Source organism: Aythya ferina (assembly GCF_964211825.1).
Source record: "Aythya ferina genome assembly, chromosome: 1".
Lineage (NCBI taxonomy): Eukaryota > Metazoa > Chordata > Aves > Anseriformes > Anatidae > Aythya > Aythya ferina.
The window spans coordinates 4,408,939-4,425,411 of NC_140296.1; the positions used below are offsets into that span (position 1 = coordinate 4,408,939).

General features: G+C 36.8%; 1 protein-coding gene across 7 annotated transcripts in view; it reads right to left on the reverse strand.

Annotated features, from left to right (window-relative positions):
- Positions 1–16,473, reverse strand: part of TENM4 (teneurin transmembrane protein 4) — a 1,677,033-nt gene that overhangs the window by 483,751 nt on the left and 1,176,809 nt on the right. For 2 of the 7 annotated variants that reach the window (XM_084535210.1, XM_084535217.1), the window contains 2 exons: positions 11,787–11,929; positions 5,023–5,169 (listed from right to left, as the gene is read on the reverse strand). The exons of 2 other annotated variants lie outside the window; for them this stretch is intronic. The gene's annotated coding sequence lies outside the window, so the exon portion shown is untranslated. Of the gene's footprint in view, positions 1–5,022; positions 5,170–11,786; positions 11,930–16,473 lie in introns of those variants that run through there. 3 more of the 7 variants (XM_084535211.1, XM_084535212.1, XM_084535213.1) reach the window with 3 other exon arrangements.

A 16,473-nucleotide genomic window follows, 5' to 3' on the forward strand; every position in this document is an offset into this window, starting at 1 on the left:
CTTCTTTTAAAAATGTTATCATCAAGAATGTTAGTAAATTGCTAAATCAATTAAATATTTGTTAATTAACAATGATAAAGAAAAAAACAACTTATATAATTATAAGCAAATTAAAAACAATTGAATTATTATTAATACTAAAGATTGGCATTCTTCCCAGAGCCGTAAGTTTAATTTTACTTGCCTTTTTAAAGCTAGTTTTTTTCCCTGCAATCTATCCAACAAATTTCTTGATGCCTGTTTTGTCACCAGGGGTTCTACAGATGTAGGAAAAGTAAGTACTCTTGCAAAGATATGTCATGTGGCCTAACCAAGCAGATGTAATGATCTGAAATTTTTTAATTAATTTCTAGGACAGACAACAACAAAACAAAAAATAAACTAAAAAAAAAAAATGTTAAGAAATCTTAGACAAACTTCACATGAGGTTACATTCACAGATGATCTACCAAACGTTTAGGGTAAATGGGGGTGTATATAAGTTTTTCCACTGAAATGAAAAATGAAACCTATGTATGAAGTTAAGACTTAGATCTTGAGTTCAAGGCTGTGCAATTACAGGGTTTTAGTCTGTCCCATCAAACAGTTCTGTAAGTCAGACAACAATCCAAATCACCTCTATTTTCATGATTGTCCAGGATAGTTCAACTTTGAAGAAAATTATACAGACTGATGTCTCCTGTGGTTTCAGCTTGAAATGAGAGGAAACTCCACCTTTGTGTTTATCCCAAGATTTAGGAGAACCTAAGGGCTTGAGTAACTCTAAACTGTTGGCAAAAGAATTTAACTCATTATTTGGTAAAGCCTCATCCTTTGCAAACTGAAAGAAGAGGAACACTAAGGAGTTGAAACATCACAGTTTGACTTAGCCCTGTATAACAGAACTTCACAAATTTTGACAAAGAAATCAAATTCAGAAAAGTGCAGACAAGGTGCACAAGAGAAGATGGAGGAATAAGTGATTGCTCTTCAGTAGGGACTTGCATCTTTAAAACTTGCCTCTACTAAGGGGAAGAATTGATTTGTCAGTGCAGAATGAAGGTGTGATCAGAATAATGAGATCGAATAAACAGACGGCTTGGTTCTGCACTATGATGGAGCAGCACCTGATTTGTTGATATTCTCTTCTTGTGCTGGTGTACTGCACATTTTAATACACATATTAAACAGAGAAATAGAGAAGGCCAACCAAATTGCTCTTACTTGAAAATGAAGAGGCATTAACAGAAACGAGGAGAGCACAGGCTGACTTTGTGTTCCTGCAAGTCAGCCATCAACCAGAACACCTCTCCTACAGCATTAATAATATTTCTTCAGGGATTGCTCTCTGTTGCTAATGCTGCTTTACTGGTTCCACACTTTCCTAAAGGAAAGCCTGTGGGCAGCTGAAGGAGGAAGATGTTGGCTACAAAGAGCAGTGATTAGTCAATGGCTGGGAGAAAAGGTCAACCACGTGAACTGCCAGGCTTAACACAGGTTTAACCAACGGGATCCTGTTACGCAGAAGGTGAAAGTCAGTGATCCAGGGCTTTACTTTGGCATATTCCATGTATTTATTAATTAAAAGGCAGCTGCAGAATTTGGGAAGAAATTCAGCTGCTCTTTTGGTCCTCACAGGCTCTCATGCTACCTGGCTTGTCCTCATGTTCTCCCTCATTTCAGTGCCAGTCTTGCTTTTCTTGCACTGTTATCTTCCATTTTGTTTGCTCACAACCTTCCCTTGTGTCCTTCTTTTCTGTGCTGTTCCTCCTAACCATTATTCTCCCCCTCTTTGCTCAAATATATTTCTTCATCTTCTTTTGTATAACTACAGTTCTCTGGTCTCTTTGCTTTGGTTTCTGGTGCCTTTTACTTTGCTCCCTGCCTGTCATCAGCATTAACATATGAAGCTTGATGAAATAAAAACAAACCTGCTGATAGGCCATGCCAGCCAGTGGCTTGATGCAATTAAATACTAATTCAGATTCATATTTGTGATGGTTTGCAACCAATCAAATCCCAAGGCCACTTTGTCCTTTAGATAGTTATGCAGTGCTCTCCTTAACAACAGTGGAAAAGGCATGTAGTTATATGTATTTCCATGATGAAAGATATGTTGTCTTGCTAAAAGCATTTTAGTCTCACTGGGACTTTGCTTGGAGACCTTCAGAGACAGTGGTGTTCCACTGCAGCCCAAATATTTATCCTGAATCCTCAAAGAAAACTATTATTTTTTTTAATTATTATTATTTTTTATTTCCCTTCTCCCCCCCCAAAACAAGTAGACAGCTTGTTAGAAATTATCATAAAAAGGATGTGGAGCTGAAGCTCCCTGGTGAGATGACAGGGCTGTCTATTATTGCTTTCCCACATCATACAGAGGCATTGTTTTGGGCTTTTACAATTCAAGATCAGATTATTTTTGCCTGTACACCTCAGTCAACTGTGAGGACAAGTAGTTAACTTGCATGGTTATACCCATACAACAGCCAATTTTCAATTAAAAATGTGTAAAAATGTCCTAACTCTGCACCTTTTTCTCCTTACAACAGAAGAACAGCAGCAGTGCCATAAGGCATGTTTATGCTGGTAGCCAATTATTCCCATGAGGAAGAAATGCATATCTGCACTTACAGTGGTACAATGAAAAGCAACATAGCTTTGAAGTGTAGAGAAGCCCTCAGTCAAGACACACTAACCTCAGTCACACCTAGAAGTTTTCCTGCTCAAACTATGAAGGAATTGTCTGCTTATTTTTTTAGCATAAATCTAAAATTCAGCAGAAATTGTTGGGGACACCTTGAGCACACTAGTCTCAAGTTCATCTTGGAGTCAAGAAGTAAACATGTGAGCTACAGTTAGAAAAAGGTGCTCTAGTTTTGGCTTTAAAACCCAGTATTTCATTTATTTATTTTTTAAACTTTTTACCCCATTTGCTTTTCTCAAGATAGTTTTCCTTGCAGAATTTTTGACTTTCTTGACCCTCCTGAGCAACCTAGAGATTGATATCTAGTTATCTATTCTTGCCTATGCTTAAACCTGATGAAATTTTAAGTTTTTCTGTGTTCTTGATTGTGTGTATTTATGTGTGCTAAAGACCTCCAAAGACCTTCTGAAGACTTAATGCTCATCATCTCCCTCAAGAAGAGCTACAGCCATTCCAAGCAACCTTCCAGAAAAATGTCTGTCCATGCTGTGATATGCAGCTTTGCACTGCAGTAAAATTGTGCAGGCATTATGTGTGCTGATCCCATCCTTCTGTCTGGATCCCTGTACATCAATATCACAGCAAACACAGCGCACTATATATCAGCACAGAGATCCTGAAGAAAGACACCTGTTCAATACCAGTGTTCAATCTCCTGTGTTAAAAAAAAAACAAACAAAAAAACAAACAAACAAAAAAAACAAACAAACAAACAAAAAAAACCACAAAACAATGCATTCAGAGAGGTATGATTTTATAAATATGGTCTATTAATCTGGTAGGCTGTTATGTTTGAGTTTAAAAGGAATCCTCTATCTCACATGGGTATTGATAAAAAATGCCATTACAAAAGGCACCATTGCACAGTCTGGTAAGAAAATTATTTTCTTGTGCATAGTAATTACCTAACAGAGAATGTACTCAGAAAACCTTTGTACTGCCAATGGGCGTGCTCACATTTTCACGAATTCTTACAGTGGCCTGTTTGATTTACTTAAGCTAAATCTTTATGAACTCCTGTTTTAGTTGTGTATCAATGACTTTAAATACCAACTAAAACCAGCTGCATCATAATGTGAGATTAACTGGGTATGATGCTGTAAAAGAAAATCCAGATAATTAAACCATAAATGCAGTATACCTGTCTACAGGAATAGCAAGAAAAACAAAAAAAAAAAAACAGCTTAGTATTTCATGATACAGTGAAATGGAAATGAATGACAAAGTGTGAAAGATTGCTACTGATTTTTTAAGCCTGAATTTTGAAACATAATAAGCATATAACTAAAATATTTCTACCAAATCATTGAAGACTGCTAACAATACCATAACTATTTAACAGAAAGAGAACATCAATGTCCAGAGGTTAAACATCTGATTATTTTGAGCTTGACATTATAGAGAAAAGGCAAATTAATAACCTGATGTTTTTAGAGTTTGCAGAATCTTGAATATATTATGACAACTTATTATTAATAAGGTAAATACGATTTCAAAAATATCTTCACAGTATACTCAAGAATATTCTTGCATATCCTCAAAGCTTTTCTCATGTTTTTGCCCCTTGCACCTATTAATATAGACTTTGTGATTTATTTATCTGTATCAGCAGAGAAATTCAAGGATTGAAAGAGAATGGGTCTACAATGTCCTTGGTAAGATACCAACCTGGGATTTGTTTGCATCCTTCCAGACAGATGCCAATTAAAAGTAAAAAAAAAAAAAAAAAAAGGAAGGAACAATAGCAAAGGACTGATTGACAAGTGGTATCGAAAAAGTGTTTCTTCGAATATTTTATGAAAAGGACACTGGATTTCATTAAATTCTGTTTTCAAAAACTGTCTCTATCAAAAAAAAAAAATGCATTCAGAGGAATTAACTGTTTCTGTCCTGCAGATCACGTACCCAAATTCAGAGTTCATGTTCATGGCAGGCAGCTTCTTTCTCTCTTGCCCTATCTGCAATAGGAAGATAAGAGGCAAGTGGAAAGGTCTTGCATCGTTATTATAGGAAAAAAGTAAAAGTATTTGTACAGGGCTGGGTGCATTTTTAAGGACCAGCTTAAAATACATAATTGCTTTATCTGCAGATACAGTGATGATTGTGCTATCTAGGCTACACAGGTGGGAAAAAAAAAAAAGAGTTCTCAGAAAACTGTTGAAATATCCTTCTATTTTGCAAGCTCGATAGTGAGCCTTCTCATCTTGGAAGTTTCCTGAACTACTTCTAATGGCATAACACTTCAGATCACTCCTATCAGCTGGAGGCCACCAAAGAGCAATGAAAGTTAACACAACAGAAGATTCTGTCTGAGATAACTGTTTTGCTATAAATACCCTTTGCTCCAAGTACGTGGAAGTTTTTCTCAGGTATGGTGTCCCAGCAGTTGTGCAGCAGGAGTGGATTTGGAGGGGCAGAAGAAGTCTTTTCAAGGAGAATCTCACACAGCCATGGTAGTTGGATCCACCAAAAATATCACAGATCTAGATGCAGATAGGAAAGCACAGTGTGTAATTCTCTTCAGAGAAAGTGGCCAAGACAAGGTCAATCTATTTACCTAGATCCAACCTCAGTAAAAACTGAGGATGAAAGACACTGTGGGAATCCTACTGTTAAAGGTTAAAGAGCCTGCACTGTTATTCTTGCTCAATACACAGAGTTGCAGGTGAGGACAGGATAAACATGATGGATGTTATGAAGTCTCCTTCTCAATCTCACTGCTGATTTCCTACCTGCAATCCTTCCTTTCTGCTGGAAGGAAACTAGCAGAAGAGTTTGCTTCCCCCATCTATGTCACAAGTAGGAAAATCAAGCATGGATATATGAATGGGACTGAAAGGAGATGAGAAAGGTGGGAGTGGATGGCAGGAGAATCTCAGCAAGTAGTTAGTGGTGTCTGCAGCCAACATACAGTCTGGCAGTCTGGCTCCAGGCTGAATCAAATCACAATACTCTTTGGGCAGGAAAATTCACAGACTAGAGAAACTACTTGGATCATAACTTGACATTTCGTGCAGTTTGGATTTGGTTATGGCATATGTAATGTTGCTGTTATGAACTACCCAAGTTGAGGACCCAGAAGATTAACCTCTTCCTTAGCAGGGATATTATGAAGTTGATAGGCTGATAACATTTCACTATAGCATTCATGTATAGCAATGGTATTAAGTATGAAGGGAACTTCCAAGGGTGGAAAAGACTCAAGCCAGGAATCTCATCCCACTTCTTTTCCTGAGGCTATCTAGTCCTATAGGCAGTGCTAAATTCCCATTACAAAGGTGATGACACAGAGGAAAGAAACTTCAGCTAACATTTAGCTGAAGCTTCAGGGTGGGTGTCAGCAAATTCACTGTTCCCAAGAGCTGACAGAGAACATGGACTTCTTTTTCCCTCTAAAAAGCAGATAAACAGGAAAACTCCTTACAACTTACAAAACTCCTAAGACATCTGTACCTATAGGGATGCTTTTAGATGTTGACAGAGATGGCTTTCCAGATTCTTCTTTGAGTTTTGGTCTTTGATTCTATTCTTTCCACATCATTTCCTCTGATTGTCATTTTGTAGTTCATAGAACACAGAATAATTCAGGTTTGTCAGGGCTAGCTGGAGATCTGTACTTAAACCTCCACCTCATAAACAGGTCCACTTAGATTAGGTCACTTATAATAATAAATTATATTATTAATATTATATTATTACATTATTAATAAATAATAAAGGACTTATCCCATTATTTGACAAGGGTGGAGGTTACACAAGTTCACTGGACTTACACAATTTCATTGCACAAGCTGTTCTAAGATTTGATCATCTTCATGTTGAAAAAGTTAAAAGAGAAAGAAAAAGAAAGAGAGAAAGAGAGAAAGAGAGAAAGAGAGAAAGAGAGAAAGAGAGAAAGAGAGAAAGAAAGAAAGAAAGAAAGAAAGAAAGAAAGAAAGAAAGAAAGAAAGAAAGAAAGAAAGAAAGAAAGAAAGAAAGAGAGAGAAAGAAAGAGAGAGAGATAGAAAGAAGGAGAGAGAGAAAGAGAGAAAGAGAGAAAGAGAGAGAGAGAAAAAGAAAGAGAGAGAAAGAAAGAGAGAGAGAGAAAGAAGGAGAGAAAGAGAGAAAGAGAGAAAGAGAGAGAGAGAAAAAGAAAGAAAGAGAGAAAGAAAGAAAGAGAGAGAGAGAAAAAGAAAGAAAGAAAGAAAGAAAGAAAGAAAGAAAGAAAGAAAGAAAGAAAGAAAAAGAAAAAAGAAAGAAAGAAAGAAAGAAAGAAAGAAAGAAAGAAAGAAAGAAAGAAAGAAAGAAAGAGAGAGAAAGAAAGAGAGAGAGATAGAAAGAAGGAGAGAGAGAAAGAGAGAAAGAGAGAAAGAGAGAGAGAGAAAAAGAAAGAAAGAAAGAAAGAAAGAGAGAAAGAGAGAGAGAGAAAAAGAAAGAAAGAAAGAAAGAAAGAAAGAAAGAAAGAAAGAAAGAAAGAAAGAAAGAAAGAAAGAAAGAAAGGAAGAAAGAAAGGAAGAAAGAAAGAAAGAAAGAAAGAAAGAAAGAAAGAAAGAAAGAAAGAAAGAAAGAAAGAAAGAAAGAAAGAAAGAAAGAAAGACACTATTCATTTTTTAACCCATTATACAACTTCTCCCATTATACAATTTGTACTCTCAAAGACTGACTTCAAACCTCAAGCTACCATAGTGGCAGTCTTGTTAATTCAGTTATAAATATTCAATTTCTAAAGATGTTTTTGTTTTTTAGGAGAGTTCTGTGTCTCAGTCCATATGATGTTGTTACCCTGACAGGTTTGTATCTGAGGAAAAGTATTGTGCACATCAGCAAATATATTTTTTCTTGTTCCACCTGTAAAAACAGCATCAGCTTCATCTGTCAGTTTTGTGGCATTCTGTCTTTCCCAAATCCTTCTGATAAATTTTCCTGGATCAATGTAAGCCATGCACTATAGAAATGATCCACGTCTAATGAAACAAGTAGTATAGTTTACTATTTTCAGCTAAAGGATAGGGCCCTGGAAATCAATTTATATAGTAGAGGCTGTAAAGGTCTGAGTATATCACCTGTGCCCATCCAGGGTTTATTTTCTAGAAAGACTATACCATGAAGGGGGGAAAAAAAAAGATTAAATAAATAAATAAATAATAAAAGCATGTAACTCCTAAGAGGGTGGGGAAGGTTCTTCTATTTATCTCAAAGGCCTTTACAAATATTAGTCCGTCCCATTGTTTTCCTTTTATAAACAGGCAAGATAGAGCACTATAATCTATTAAAGACTTCCTTACAAATCCAGAATAGATGTAACATTACTACATCTCTGCCCTGTGGTCTCCACACTAGGCCCCAGAACATCCCTCAATTCAGCTGCAGAGCAAGATCCATAACTGAAACAGTGACTGAAGAGAGAACAAACCACACGGGATAAAATGTGAGAACTGAGAATACGGTCAGATGATCATCTCTGATCATTGTCTGTGTCCCTTTTTCATAACAATAGCAGTGAACCTTTACATGAGAAAATAGGTGGCTTTATTTTTCAGTCTGTTAATCTGACAGCCTGGGTACCTTAAATTAGCATGTCTCAGGGAAGGGGATGGTAACCACTAACAGAAGAAGAAACTGTTGATTTCTTAGTAGAACCAATAAAAATGTGCTAACTACTGCTCATCTGATCACTCCTTACCACAAGGAAAAACAACATGTCCCAATGAATATTGCTCGTACTTGCTTGGGGAAATATTCCCACCTAGGTATGTTGTCTCCTCACTGAAATTCAGTAATGTCAAGGACTCCTATAACTTGAGAAGCACCTTTAATAAAAATGATCAATGACTGCTGCTATTTCATGTCTCCATCAACCCCCTACTTGTAATAAGCAAAACAGAGCTCACTTTATAGAATGTCTTTCAACTTTAGGGTCTTTGAGGACAGGGCACCAGCAAAACAATAGCCTTGATTCAGTAGGTGCCCTAGAGGGGTTCCCTGTGTGTTTATTATGGAAGCTCTCAACATGCCCAGTGTGCAACCAAAGATTATTTTTCTTCCAAAGGCCAGGCTTGCATGGAATTCTGCTAATTAAATGCACCGTAGAAATGTCAGCCTTTACCCTCTTACTATATATATAGCATCCTTTGTCCTTGATATAATGATTTTAAAGTGTTCTGCAGACATCATTTGATAGAATAATAAGATATTATTATTGAATCTTTATGTCTCCTTTTGTTCCAGGACCATTGACCTTGCTTCCCCAATACAGAGGTCTTTCTACCAGGCTAATCACACTGATATGTGAGTACCTCACAGGAGATACTTATGTGGCAACACTTCTACAGAACTCAAAACTGGCCAGACATACTGATCCATTTATTATCCTTGTTCATTTCTGCAAGGTTATAAACCAATTCTTATTTCAAATGTAAATCTCCATCCTGGCGGCATGGGGGTAGATCCGTGGTTCTGATAACTTAAATTCACCCCAGTTCTAGGAATCCCATATATAGGTAGTTATGGACATGATTTACTATCAAGTAGTAACCACTGAAAGTGAGGATGAATGGATCCCCCATTCACTCCATGAGATACGTAGTACAGATTAATGTCTTTAAAAAACTGAATCACTACGGGAACAACTTTTCATTTATGTTCTTCACTTTCATTTGCTAGTACAAATGTTAATACTGTATGTTTTAGCCATGGACAACCAGATATCAACACACCTTCCAATATATATATATATATATATATATTTTTTTTTTTTTTTTTTTTTTGCCTTGATTGATTGTGTTGTATAGACATATCTATAAATACTTATACACACAGCAGGGTATGTACAATACATCTGGCTGGGAATGGTTACCCCCAGCACAATACCAATTTTAATATCATCTTGGCTTGTTTCCATAGCTGTCAAAAAAAGTCTAAGTTAGGTTGATAGTTATTTTTAAAAAAGGAAACAGTACAATGTTTGCTAATTGAGTTTTGTCCCTCCTTTTTAGAAAGTACTGGTACTTGTTGGGCTTTTTGTTCCAGGAATGAGAATGAGCAAATTCTGACAGAAAAACTGGAGATATGGAGATATTTCATGGTATTGCCAACATCCTTTTCATATCTTCATGTCTGACAAAATAGCTGACAAAATAGCTAACTGCTCCACTTTACCATTCACAGTCTTTTCATTACTTTCATTTTTTATTTTTTTAAAAGGAAAACAGAGTGCTCCACTATTGACCTGCCACACTTTTTGTTTGTCCTGAAAAAAACTTGTTTTTCCCTCTAACACAGTTGAGAACCTTAGGCTATTCTTTCTTTTTATTGAAATATCGCTGGGAATCCCTGAAAGAAAAAGAGGCTTGATATAATAACATTATTCATAGAATTATAGAATGGTTTGGGTTGGTATGAAGGAACTTAAAGGTAATGCAATTCCAACCTCCCTGCCATGGGCAGGGACACATCCCCCCAGCTCAGACTGCCCCCAGCCCCTTCCACCTTGGCCTTGGACACTTCCAGGGATGGGACATCCACAGCTCCTCTAGGCAACACGCCAGTGCCTCACAACCCTTGTAGTAAAGAACTTCCTTCCTGATGTCTAACGTAAATTTACTTTTTTTTTTAATTTTATTTTAAAGCCATTACCCCCATGTTATTCCCCATTCACCCTTATTATTGCTATACTACTCTCTAGCAAATCAGTGAGCTACAGTCAGAGATATAAAAAAATATATATCCTTAAAACACATTTATTTTAATAAAGACATACTAAGAACAACCTGTTTGTCACTGTTAAAATGTGTATTTTCAAGAACTTGCCCTAAGCTGCAATAATTCAGGATCTTCTCATTACTATATAAACACCATAATCTGAAATATATAATTATAGCCTGGACCAAGGGAAGAATACAAGCATACAATTCTTGTTTAAAACCAGTGGAAAAGTGGAAAATCAGTACATATATAAAATAGAAAGCTATACTTTGAAGCTCTCTCTGAATAAATACATTCTTCTGTTCTGGGCTTCAAAAACAGAAATGTTATAAGACTCTTAACCCCATCCTTACAAGTCAGGCAACTATAGCTGTTGTTAATTTGTTTCTATACTTTGAAATGTGGAATTGCTGACTGTAAGTTGTAGAAATAAACTTAATTGTGTTTCTCCATCTTTTCTGTGGCTGCTTAAAACCCTGGTGTATGTATCACTTTAAGAACATTTCAGATTTCTATTGATTTTTTTTTTTTTTTTTTTTTACTTCCCAAAATACCATGGGATTTGCAGTCATTTCAAAAATCAAGGTACAGTATTCTGTGGCTGACAAGGTCTATTTATTATTTGTTAAGCACAAATAATGTTATATGGGAGATAATACAGTTCTAAAAGGCATCTTATGCAGCATCATTAGATGAGTCAAAAGTAGTAGATCCACATGGTATTGTAAAATCAGTGGTGGTTATGCTCATTCAGCAAAAGTGTTGGTGGAAGTCAAGATAAATTTGTCAATTTGAAAGTCAATATAGAGCTTGTACATGTGAAGAAAGTGTTATCTTTGCACTGGGAGTGCAGAACGTAAAAAAGGTGAATTTTGTTGGTGAGTAGGAAATGCTCATGGAAGATTGAATAAAGGTTCTGTAGTCAAGAATAAATTATGTTAAGGAGTATATAAACTGTCATGAAATTATATGTGGATTATTTCTTACACTTCAAATGAACTTCCAGAACAGCACATTAACATGACAATATCATTTATTCAAGCTTTGGGAACCTTGTATTTCTTGTCTTGATTCAATCACTTCGGTTAAATCTCTTGTTATCAATACAGAAAAAAATAGATTTTTCAAGTGATCACAATTTATTAAACAATAAATTTAAAATGACACTCCAAATTTAGTTCTGTGGGTTTTGCTCTTTTCATTTCTTTAAAGAAAAAAAGCATGAAATCAAGAGACAAATAATGATGCTTTGTAATATCACAAGAAATAGCTTGATTTATCAACTCCACTGAACTATAAAAGTACAATGAAAGAAAATGATAGATGTATAAATCCCATACACACAATAGATTAAAAGTTTTTTTTTTCTTCTCTCATTTTTACACATAAATCTAAGAAACAATAATGGTGTACTTACATAATTCAGATCCTCATTTGTCTAAGAATAGAAAGCACTCAAGTCATGTGTCAGAATAACTCAGGTGGTGTCTTCTCAGTCCCCTTTTTATGTTCACCATCCACAAAAATCAGTGCACCACTGCAATGGTCCAGCCATTCTCACTACAGAAAAGGAGCCAGGTGTTGTGTGTCAGAAAAGACTGGCATTGATTTGTAAAGGTTGTTTGCATGGCAACTGTCAGGATATTCCTTGTAGGAGACTACGTATTTCCAAAGACCCACACAACCTCCCCCTATCTGTGAGTACTTAAGTAAAGTATCTACACAAAAAAAGTGTAGTACCTACAGAACCTTCTTTCAGGCTACTGTTGCAACTGGTATCTGTCTTCAAGTTTGTACTGGTATTGAGAAAAGGATACCTTCCTCCGTATCTACAAGGCATCTATGTCCCAGCTGCCTTCCCATGCTTTGATTTTCACAGGAAGAAAACCCTGGCAACCAGAACTGGATCATGCCAGGCTCGTTCCTACCTGAGATTCTCCAGGATCAGTACATGGGAGTACATAGGCCATGCCACCTTCCATTGGTGGCTTCACAGTTTTGATGTGATCTCAAAGGCTGGATAAGGAACAATTGTATATCTAATGTGAGGTCCTTCAAGGTGAGCAGAATAAAATTGGGCCTATGTTAGTATGTACGCATATATAAATCTGGAGAATGAGAAACCATGCTTCCCATGGGGAAAATTGTCTAAAAAAAATGTATTTCTTCCTTTCTAGACTTAATGCTTAGGGTTGGTAGCAAATCCCATTCACTAATTTAAAGATGTCACAAAAATGCTGTAGTTTCTACAGAATTTTATTGGTCTTTTTTAAAGAAATTTGTGACAGACCCGAGAGTCTGACACATAGGTAAGACCAATTCCTTCAACATACATCAAAAATGACTCTCTCAGTTCCATGGCCCATACTGTTCAGACAACTTGCAATGTAGTTGGAAGTGTCCTAAGCACTTTTTTTTCAGCAATTTAGTATTTAATGGGGTCTTGAACACAATTCTCAATTTCATAGCACTTAAACATCTATATTTTACTGTAAGGTATGTTCAGGCAATGTCACTTATTTAGTGAAAACAGTCACAGGTGAAATATGCAGCACAGCTGTAGAAATGAGCCAGTATATAAGCTTGCTAAGGACCAATAACTTCCCATAACAATTAACATGCCCCTCAGTTTTATGAAAAAATAACTTGGAAAAAATTTGACCATAGATGGAAGACGCAGCTCAACCTAGCTGTTCATCCAAAATGGTCCAGGTCCACTAGAAGTGCCCTAATTACTCTGAATGTTCTTCAGCTGCCACTCCAGAAAGGCATGGGTTTCCTGCAGATCCTGCACCTTCTCTGACAGTGTCTTGAATAAGTTTGCGCATTTCAAATGGCTCTGGTGATTTCAAATGACTCTTGGTGTCATTTATAAAGATAAATCACAAGTTATGAATTGAAAACAGGGCCTTGGGTTTCCAACCCTTCCATGTTTCCATTCCCCATACGAATTACATGCACACCACCCCTTTCCACAAACAATGCTTCAGGGATCAGGCTGCGTACCAGGATGCCTATGTTTTCATGTTGCACATTGTTTATGCACATACATGTACGTGAGTATGCACATGATCAGGGCTCATGTGCCTTTTAAATAACATCCTTGCTATTTTTGTTAAAATTAAAGCAACAGCACTTCCAAAAGGTTGTTATGTTTTGATTGTTAGGAGCTGACATAAATGGATTCCAGTAGAGATAATGCTGTAATTGTTGATCATGTTACAAGTTGCCCCACCTACTGTCACTTCAGGAAGCAGAGGTTTAAATATAAAACACTATTTTTAACTGGGTTAATATTAGAACTGAAGAAGGAGATGTTCAGCTGGGGGGTAAATAGTAGCTTCACTGATGTAAGTGGCACTACACTGATTTATAGCAGGGAAGGAAATGAAACAGTGTATCTTCTCTCCACCAGCAGCTCCATTAAAGTATTCATAACATTAATTCAATAAAGAAAAGAAAAATCACAAAACAAAGAAAAGTTGAGGTTATTCAAAGGTATCTGGTGAGTCCTGACAAAGTTCTATGAGCACGTGAATAGAAATATGGAGTATATTTCTTAGCCCACTAGGCTGCTTCAAATCCCTGAACTAAAATCTGCATGTTAAATAACTGTGCCTTGTTTACAACAAGCAGTATATTCCAGACATAATTAAATTCAAGAAGATTGGTACAGGATACCTCTTGATGATACAAAATTTATATTAAAACCAAAGCCAAAACCAAACAAAAATGCAATAACAACAGCAATAATAATAATAATAATAAAAATCAAAACAAAAAGGCACAAGTTCAACTTATCTTGTTATACTTCAAGCATTAATTTATGTTTCCTTCTTGAAGCTGCAACTACTGGAACACAGTAAATAATATTATTATTAAAAATCAAAACAAAACTGTAAGATCTTCTTACTAAATAGGAACTAGGTGTTCCATATTTGGAAGAAAAAACCCTTGCTGTAATGTTTAAAACTGCCAATTCTGAATATCTTGATTTATTTTGAGTTATTAAGTATTCTAGAGTTGAATGTTCATTTTGGGTGTCTACTCCACAGCACTTGGAGTTTTTAATACTATATAAACAAAATTACAAAATCTAATAAGCTTAACCCAAGAAGAACCTTACTTTTTCTCAAAAAATCCCACTAAAGGAGCCAAAGTTGTGTTTTCTTTATAAATGACTTTCTCTATCTTTAGCTTAGGTGTTTAAAGACTCCATAATGAAGCATAGCATGGACTAAAGCATAGGAGGGCTGAGACTATGGGATTTAGGGAGATTAAAGGCTGCAGAGCTGCTCACTTTTTGTTACGTTAACCTGCCCTGGGAAAGCAATTCCCTTCTTAGCCCCCATGCCCAATCCCCCTAAGTGGAGACATATGGCAGTTCTGTGATACACTGTGGCACCTTTATTGATACCGAGGCTGCCCCTTAACAAAAGTCTTCTCTGCTCAGCTATTAATTAATACCATTGACTCTTGGAAAAGGCTGAATAGACTCATAAAGGTTAATGCTGGCCTTACAATTATGTTCCTGCTCTGAATTGTCCTCTGAAGGTGCCTCTCCATCGACTTCAGAGATTTGCTGATTAAAATTAGGCTTTCCTGCCTTTGTTGATTCAGAGGGACTGACTTGCGATGGTCTGATTTGGTCTTTGGGAAGAGCTGGTCCATAATGCTCTATCCATGAGCGTATGGGTAGAAAACCATCACAAGGAGCAATAAGGCAAGCTGGGCATGGCCACCACAGTTTTCTTATCTGGTGGCACATCAGCTGAGCAGAGCCATCCATTGCCTCTGCCTGCCTCTCTCTGTTGCCTGTCCCTTGACTTACTGAGGATTGTAACCGTTAAAGAATTCAAAACCCAGATCCCAACATTTGCACATTGAATTAACATGAAATTTTTAGACAATGTGAACTGGGGAGCCGTTACAGTCTTCAAAGGACTTTGTGAAGTGTCTTTTCAGCTCAGGTGCCTGGCTGACAAGCAAAAGGCTTTGGTTATACAACACAAAATTGCAGTCTTGCAGATACACAGAGATTGTTTCATGCCCACTGCTTCCTTCCCTGGATTTCCCTCTTCTCCAGCCATCAGCTTCTCTGCTAACCTTGGAACTGCAGGGCTCTCATTCTGTGGCTTGTGTTTCCCCCAAAGAAGAACAGCCAAACTTCAGATTCTATCAAGAAATTTTGTCTTAAGTCATTATTATTTCTGTCAGGCCTCAGACCACTCCCTGCAATTTCAGAACCATTGCAAATTTCAATTGCAAATGAGCCGTTAACTCATGAAAGCTAAACATGACTGGATCCATCAGTGTTCTTCAGATGTTTTTTTTCCTTCTCTCCTGTCACAGAACATTGTTTGAAATAAAACTGAAAAGGTTCTTCTACCAATACATTTCAGCCCATTTTACAGAGCTAATCATCACCTGTATTTTTTTTTCCACCTCCAGCTTTCTGCTGCAGATTACTATTTACCAAGTCCATCTTTCTTGAATGATGACCTGTAAAAGTTGAAATGTTAGCTATTGAAACCCTTGGGTATATCCACAAATGATTATGTAAGACTGGAGGCACAATGCCAAATGAAATGACAACAGACTCATTTATCATTAGTAGGAACAGGCACATTAATTGGCTACAATATCGGCACCATCCTCCAGCATTAACAAAACTCTTTTTGATCCTTAATGTACCGACTGAACATCCTATATTAAATAAGATGAATAATACTGGGACCAAGGGTCGCTCTGCTTCATCTGAGAAAGCTCAATGGATACTTCAGTCATCAAGAAACCATCATGTTGCCAAAACCTTGTAAAGAGACCTTTTTGGTCTACTGAATAAGGGCTGTTATCCTACACATACACATCTTCTATATCAGAGAATCAGCTGTGGAGAAATGAAAACTATAAAGCTTCTGGCCTGGCAGAAGGTGGGTGAACACTGGACCAGGCTGTGCAGAGAAGCTGCAGAGTCTATGTTCTTGGGGATTTTCAAAACTTGACTGGACACAGCCCTGAGCTGCTGTATCTGACTCTGTTCTGAGCAGGGACGTTGGGATAGATGGTCTCTGAAAGTCCCTCCCAGCCTCTGTAATGGACCT